This window comes from Rhineura floridana, chromosome 19, assembly GCF_030035675.1.
Source record: "Rhineura floridana isolate rRhiFlo1 chromosome 19, rRhiFlo1.hap2, whole genome shotgun sequence".
In the NCBI taxonomy this organism is placed as follows: domain Eukaryota; kingdom Metazoa; phylum Chordata; class Lepidosauria; order Squamata; family Rhineuridae; genus Rhineura; species Rhineura floridana.
The window spans coordinates 25,534,223-25,540,222 of record NC_084498.1 but is presented as its reverse complement, the minus strand read 5'-3'; the positions used below and the strand labels follow the sequence as shown (position 1 = coordinate 25,540,222).

The following is a 6,000-nucleotide window of genomic DNA, read 5'->3' as shown; positions in this document are numbered from 1 at the left end:
CTTCCGCAGTCAAGCCCATCTTTAACTTCCCACCCACAAATGGCACCCCTGCACGGTTGTCTCTGTCCCCTACCCCAGAAGTTAGAATGTTCATGAGTATTCCGTGACATCACAGCAGCACAGCCAGGGTTTGGAGAGGAAGACTCCTTCCATCATCATTGCCAACATACCAGATGGGCCGTGTGGGTAGAACTCGTAGTAGGACATTAGGGACATTTCTTGGGAGGTGCAGTTCTGATGCCTTCAGAAAAGAAGTGTCTCAGTCTTTCCTGGACCACAGAGGGTTCTTGCCGTCTTGGGCACCGCAGAGGAAGAGGAAATTTTAAGAGGACGGCGAAAGATGTTATCTGGAAGTAGGGACTGAATCAACCAACCTTGGCTTCCTCTGCGTCATTCAGCTTTCCTCCACTTGCTAAGACTCAGGCCACATTCACACCAGACATTTAATCCACATTTATTCCACTTTAAACAGCCATGGCTTCCCTCAACAAATCCTGGGAAGTGTAGTTTGCAAAGGGTGCTGAAAACTGTTAGGGGACTCCTCTTGCCCTAACAGAGCTACAATCACAGAAATCTCTAGGAAGAGAGGCTGTCTGTTGAATCACTATGGCAAACTGTAGCTCTGTGAGAACAGGGGTCTCCTCCGTTCCTGGAACTTGAGCCCATTATTCCGTGTCCTGCACTCTGGGATGACCGAGAAGAGATCTTGGCCCTCCTCTGTGTGGTCTTGAGGTGAACAAATCCTAGAACAAATGGATTTCAAGGGAGGCTGCAACATGAAGCTGCAGTTTCATCAAGTTGATGCTGATTTAATCAAAAAGTTCACTTTGGGTCCCTGGTTCAGTTCCCAAATGGCATCTCCAGGTAGGGCCGGGAGAGACTCCTGCCTGAAACCCTGGAGAGCCGCTGCCAGTCAGTGTAGGCAATACTGAACTAGATGGACCAACGGGCTGGTTCACTATAATGCAGCTTCCTACATCACCCAGGCCAGGGATTGAATCTGGGCCCTTTTGCAGGCCAAGCGATGCTCTCCTGCTGGGCTACAGGCAGCCCTTGCAGGGAGAGTGCAAAGCACCCTTCATCCATGGCGTCAGCCAGGCCTCTAAAGGGCCACTGTCTCTTTAAAAACTCAGGGCAACAGCTTTCTGGGCCTTTTCCAGATTCCAAGGGGGGGGGAAATATGAAAAGAGGATGCATGGTTTTTTCCTCCTCCCCTAGCAACTCTTGTTTCTTTTTCTTCTGCTTCTGTGTCTCTCGGAGGGCGAGAGAAAGCCAGGGAGTTCCCATAGCAATTGAGAAGCGCAAAATGTTTCCCTGCTTCTCCACCCAAAGAGGAACAGAAAATCCAGCTGACTGAGCACCCGGCAGGCTTTCACGGCAGAGCCAGGCCTCAGCTCAGAGGGCTGTTTGCAACCCCAGGTTGCTGCGGGGGGAGGGGGCATGCAGTTCAATCCACCTTCCCCAACGTGGTGCCTTCCAGCAGGGCCAGGTCTGATGGGGGTTGTGGCCCCAAACATCTGGAGGGCACCAGGGTTGGGGAAGGCCAATTTAAGGAATGAAAACAGAGGCCTTTGGGGCTAGAAGGCTTTGTAGGAGCTGCAACCCTCTAGTCTGAACCAGGATTTGTCTACAGAAATGATGATGATGATAGAATCATAGAATCATAGAGTTGGAAGGGGCCTTGTAGGCCATCGAGTCCAACCCCCTGCTCACAGCAGGAAATCCACAGCTAGAGCATCTCCCGCAGATAGCTGTCCAGCCTCTGCTTGAAGACATCCAGCGAAGGGGATCCCACCACCTCCCTAGGCAGTCGGTTCCATTGCTGAACTGCCCTTACTGTCAAGAAGTTCCTTCTAATGTCCAATCTGAATTTACGCTCCTGCAACTTAAAACCATTAGACCTAGTCCTACCCTCTGGGGCAGCAGAGAACAAATCTGTACCCTCCTCTATGTGACAGCCCTTTTTCCAAGGCTTTATACACACTGTTCGCTCTGTGCCAGCTGCAGCTTCTCCTGTGAGCTGTCCTTGAGCTGCTGCACATGTTAACCCTTTCCTGTCTTTCTGGAAAAGCTAGCATACTACACTGTCCAGTAGCCTACATCAGGTACTTAAAGAGTGTAATCATGTCACCCCTCAGCCTTCTCTTCACCAGACTGAACATGCCGAGTTCCTTCCATGATGCCTTAATCACTGGGCATGTGCAGAGAGACTTTCCTTCAGCCCCTCCCCTTCCAGCATCTTCAGTTTTAGAAATTTAAAGCCCATGTTGGGAAAGCCATCTTAATTTTTTTCCCAGGGCAGCTTACAGACCCTCCCTGCCCTGTAAACCCAAGCCCGGATTTCATCCCTAGGACTAATGGCAAGGGCCTCTGAGCTTGCACAGAGTGCTTTTCCCCCTCCTTGGGTCCACAGCCTGCCAGCCAGCTCCCACACTCCTGAGGGCTTCTAGGCCCTGAATTCTCCCCCCAGCGTGCTTGGATCTCTGTTTCTCTTACTTTAAGGCAGGTGGAGGAAATTGTCTCTCCTCCCCCCCAAAAAACCCTAAAACAACTGAGAGGGGCTCTCCAGAAGGTGAAGCGGGATTTCACCCAAGCCCGTCAGAGAAGCCCGCCCCTAAAGGAAGAATGCGCCTCCTCCTAAGCATGTGCAGAGCGCCTGCCTCCGCCTCCCCCCGAAGCCGCCCCGCCCCGCCTCGACGCCAGGGCCTTCTGGGCCAGGCAACCTGGGCGATCTCGGTGCGGCTTCAGCCCCGGCACCTCTCTGCCCTCCCCGAGAGAAAGGCTGAGGCGGTGACCGCAGCAGCAGCAGCCAAGGACGGGCGTGTTTGGTGCCTGATCCGGATGATCTGAAGGCGCCGGCTGCGGGAAGGAGGCCGGCCGGGACGGCAGCTCCGGAGCCCCGCTCACCCTGATCGCTGCTGACCGGGCGATGGAGACGACGAGCCCCGAAGGCGGCGTTTGGCCGGGCGCAGGAGCGCAGCTGCCCTAGGAGACTGGCCGCCCTCCCCGGGCGGGCCGCTCCAAGGCGCTCGCCTCTCCCGCTTCCTCCCGGCCGGGTAGCGGCGGCTCCACCTCTTCCTTCGCCTCCTCCCGGGTGAGGCGATTCATCCCGCGATTAGGAGGCTCGGCTCGCCCGGGCGCCTCCTCCGAGCCAGCGGCCCCTCTGCGCCTTGGAGAGGCTCCCGGTCTCCCCCGGGTGCGGCCAGCCCGACGGAGAAGACCCTCCCCAGCGCCTCCAAGCCTCGATTGCCTTCTTCCCCCCCCCTTGCTTGGCTGCTCTCTTCTCAGCCCCTCCTCTTGGAGTCTTCCAGGATCCGGATTCGAACCCGAAGTCTCTCCTGAGAGGACGCTGCCGCTCCTTTCCGCGCCGCGCGCAAAAAGTTCCCGGGAGCGGAAAACCGGCACGTGAGAAAGGGGGAGAACCGCGGCACGATGACGCGTAGCGGCTGCTGGGAGGACTGGGCGGGCTGAGCTCGTCTGTCCCTCCCTCCCCGGGGAAAAAATATCCACGTTGGATTTGTGTGTTGGTGTGGGAAGTGACTGATGACACCGCGATTCTGCCTCATCTGGGGCGAGAGAGGCGCCCCCACATCCATCACGAGGATCCGGGTGAGTCTCTAGGATAGGGCCGGTCTGGTTTCTCTAGGGCTGCCGGTCGGCCCTCGGACGTGTGGACGGCGTCGGCAGGCAGCTGTTTTATGATCGGTCATGATGTCGGTGTATGAAGGCAGGGCCCGGTTCAGACGTGCAGGCCCCACGATGGAAGGCTGCAGCAAAGAGCCAGGACTTGCATGTGTGAATGGGGGAAGGTGGGACCGGGGGATTAAACTTTCCAGTCTCCCCATCTTGAGGCTTTTCTGATGGGAGTCGGTTCACATGTCCAGCGGTCAGCCTGTGTGAACGAGCCCTTGGATGTGGGGACTGATTCTGCTGTGCGAATGGGAGGGAAGCGAAAGTTTCGCCCGGGATGTTGGAACTAGGACGTGGCCCCGTTCCCACATTCGAGCCCTCCTTCGACGTTGCCCGCGTCAGGCGATGAGCTTGGATGTGCGAACCCCGCAAAAGCGTTGGGCGAGGAGAGGGACACTGAAAGCTTTGTCTGTGCTGTTTTAACTTGGGTGGCTTAAGCTTGATGGACGGAGTCATGAAACTCTGTGGGTGAGCCAGCTGTCAGCTGTGTGTCTTTCTTTAAAAACAGCAACTTCCACCCCCAATAATTCCAGAGGTGCATCTGATTCCTTTTGGCCATATTCAGTTCCGCGTCTTGGGCTCTTCCCCCGAGTGGGATCATCTTTTCTGCTTGGGTGACAGGTTTGAAAGCTTAATACTGGGCCATTGTGTGCCTCCATTTGATGCGCCCTGTGAGGCAGGGGAAACATGCCCACCCACTTGGCAGGGAGCCAAACTGCTTGGGGTGTTGGCAGGAGACTGGAGCTCAGTGGTTAGAGCCTCTGCTTTTCCTGCACAAAGTCCCAGCTTCAATCCCCCAAGGACATCTCCAGGTAGGGCTGGGAGAGACTCCAGCCTGAAACCCTGGAGAGCTGCTGCCAGCCTGTGCAGGCAATACTGAGCCAGATGGATTGATGGCCTGAATGGTATAAGGCAGCTTCTGTCTATTAATCAATCAATCAATCAATCAATTGGAGAAGGGCTATGCATGCACAAAATCCCAGGTTTGGTCCCCTGGCATCTGCAGTACCCCTGCCTGAAATCCTGCAGAGCTGCTGCCAGTCAGTGTAGACAATATTGAGCTAGATGGTCCAATGATCTGACTCGTTATTAGACAGATTCCTCTCCCAGCCCTCCCTAGGGATGCCACTGGGGGTTGAACCGGGTACATTCTGCATTCAAGACAGATGCTCTGCCTCTGAGCTACCACCCTTCCTTATCTTCAGGGGACAGGCAAAGGAGAGTCCCCCCCCCAACCACAGCATCACATTAAGCGTGTGACTCGTAAAAGCTAAATTCAGCCATATATATATATATATATATATAAGCTAAATTCCAGCTGCACGCTTCCTTTGGCAGATGCCCGGGAACTGGTTATGGAAGAGCCCCTTTGCATATGCTCAGATGTACCCATGCTTTTGCTGTGACCAACCCCTTGCCTGGGCTCCGGTGCTGCAGTTAAACACAGAGGCAAAACTTGAGACATATCTTGGCTAACAGTGGGGTCAAGTTCCCGACTGTGATACTTTCCTCCTCGCTTCAGGCCGTTGTGCATAATGAGAGATGCCTACAATGAGAGTCCCCGCCTCTCCCTAAAAGTTCACAGGCTCTGAATGGGAGTGTGTGGCTTGGAAAGCTGGCTCCTGAATTCACTGATGAGTCATCCGGCCAGCAGAGGGACTTCAGCCAAAAAGGCGTTTGTTTAGGCACCTGAAAAGACTTGAGTGAAGACGTGGCCCAGCGCCCGGTTGGTTGGCAGTGTTGATCTGAACTGTGCCCCCTGCCTGAGCTTCCATGGAAACCTTACTCCCACCCACCTCCTGTTCCTGCAGACCCAACCGCCCACCCCAGTTCACTTAAAAGCTCTCTGTATTTTGGCTTTGCCGGATAGTGGGTGGCGATGCTGGTAGCTGTGCCATACCGACGGGGATGGCTTTAAAAGAGAATGAAGCAAATTCACGGAGGGTAAGGCTGTCGGTGGCTCCTGGCCCCAATGGCTTATGCTCTGCCACCATGGGCGGACACACCATGCCTCTGAATCAGGGGTGTAGTTGTCTAGGGTCTTGAGGGGGTCTTAAACTCCTTTCTTTTTTGGGAGCAGGGTCCCTATGTCTCCAGCATCCTATGGGCCAATCAGCACGAAAGGGGAGTGTGTTAGCCACCGAGAAGAGTCTACTAACATGCTTCCTTGTCCTTTCCTGCTGATGGGAGCCAGTCAGAGTGAAAGGAGGCGAGTTGGCCACTGAGAAGACTCTTTTCAATAGCTAACACTCTTCCCTTTCATGCTTATTGGCTCCTAGGGATGTCTGTTGTTGTGGGAGAAGGAATGAA

At 54.9% G+C, this 6,000-nt stretch overlaps 1 protein-coding gene across 2 annotated transcripts in view; it reads left to right on the top strand.

Annotated features, from left to right (window-relative positions):
• The first annotated feature begins 2,736 nt into the window (after window positions 1-2,736).
• GAS2L1 (growth arrest specific 2 like 1) overlaps window positions 2,737-6,000 on the top strand; it is a 40,040-nt gene continuing 36,776 nt past the window's right edge. For both annotated transcript variants that reach the window (XR_009759670.1, XM_061603023.1), the window contains exon 1: window positions 2,737-3,609. The gene's annotated coding sequence lies outside the window, so the exon portion shown is untranslated. The remainder of the gene's footprint in view (window positions 3,610-6,000) is intronic.